Source organism: Sinocyclocheilus grahami, unplaced genomic scaffold (genome assembly GCF_001515645.1).
Source record: "Sinocyclocheilus grahami isolate Dianchi unplaced genomic scaffold, SAMN03320097.WGS_v1.1 scaffold695.1, whole genome shotgun sequence".
Taxonomy (NCBI): Eukaryota; Metazoa; Chordata; class Actinopteri; order Cypriniformes; family Cyprinidae; genus Sinocyclocheilus; species Sinocyclocheilus grahami.
This window is the reverse complement of record NW_015505874.1, coordinates 1,113,072-1,114,673: the sequence shown is the minus strand read 5'-3', so window position 1 is coordinate 1,114,673 and position 1,602 is coordinate 1,113,072. Positions and strand designations below refer to the sequence as shown.

The 1,602-nt window shown below is 35.2% G+C and overlaps 1 pseudogene; it reads left to right on the top strand.

The window, feature by feature from the left end:
- Positions 1–1,602, top strand: part of LOC107559683 (interferon-induced very large GTPase 1-like) — a 9,367-nt pseudogene that overhangs the window by 1,012 nt on the left and 6,753 nt on the right.

Sequence of the window (1,602 nt, the reverse complement as noted above, 5' to 3'; positions counted from 1 at the left end):
CCAAAAGAAGTTAAATAAAAAGTGCCCATCCTTAATAAAAAGTGTTTCACACGGCTCCAGGGGGTGAACAAAGTCCTCCTGTAGTAAATCGATGCGTTTTTGTACAAAAAATAACCATATTTAAAACGTAATAATCAATTTAATCTAGCTTGCGCTCACTGTTGTACACGGGGGAATGATGTATGAGGTCGGCTTTGCGCATGCGCCGCTCAGAAGTGACGAACGCGGAAGCACAGCGGAGAGATCAAAACAAAACAACGGTCATTAATTACAAGTACAAAACGAGGATTTGTAAAGAAGAATGTCAGAGGATTTCGAAATACTGTAAGCCAAGAGGAGACTGGGTTTCCTTTGCTAAAGTAAGGAAACGTTGCTTCCTTTGCTCCTGTTAACAAACATTGGTTTTCACGAGACTCACCAGCGAATGCGCAACGCTGAACTCATACGTCATCCTCCCGGAGCTGCTTCTGTGTACAACTGATGGCGCAAGCTACATTAAAGATTATTACGTTTTGAATATGGACATTTTTCTTACAAAAATGCATCGATTCCCTACAGGAGGACTTTGTTCACCCCCCAGAGCCGTGTGAGACACTTTTTTGATGGATGGGTGCTTTTTATTTAACTTCTTTTGGACTGATTCACTGCAACACCTGCTGAGTGCCATTAAACAGCTTGAAAGATCAAAGACAATTTTTAATATAACTCCGACTGGATTCGTCTGAAAGAAGAAAGTACACCTAGGATGACTTGAGGGTGAGTAATTTATGGACTAATTTTTATTTTTGGGTGAACTAACCCTTTAAAGCCTATAAACTAAATTACTACATATTTGTATATTTTAATCTTAACAGCTTTAAAACTTACTGAAAGATAAAAATGACTAATTTCTCAAACTAGATGTTTATATTTTCTAAAGGAAATGTGAGTAGTGCCTGCCCATGCAAAACCCAAATTGAGGTTGTTGCCAGGACTTAATAGTAAAACTGGATAAAACATTCATCCATTTTCCAAACTATCCTATGTATATAGGGTCACGGCACAGCTGAAGCCTGTTCCAGCATGTCAGGATGTTAGGTTATTAAGCAAATGCAATATTTCAGAATAAAAACACATAGGACAAACACTATAATTGTATAATTTTTTTGTGATACTTAACTGTCACTCACATTTTTGAACATAGACGTGAAAGTGCACGATCCAAACTTAAATTTGTATAATTCATGAACGAAAACATTTTGTAACATGATATTGATGTACCATTTTCATGGTAATGCAATGTTTGATTTTAAAATGGGTTTCAGAGGATGAATTTTGAGATTTAAAGTTTTCAATTGGTATATAATTTCTGATTATTTCTCAAGTGTGATAGAGAAAAAGACAACAAAGAAGACTTTTTTTGACAAAGGTCAGAACTCCTGTTACGATGTAGATTTTTGAGGTGCACTCTTGTCAAAAATTAATCTATTACTTTTCCTACATAATTTTTAACAAAAACATTGGTAAAATATCTATTTAGGAGTCTTAGACCTTTCCAACTATATATAGTTTGTCAAAATTAGATTAGGATTTAATTGTAATATAGTGACGTAAACTTAGGCG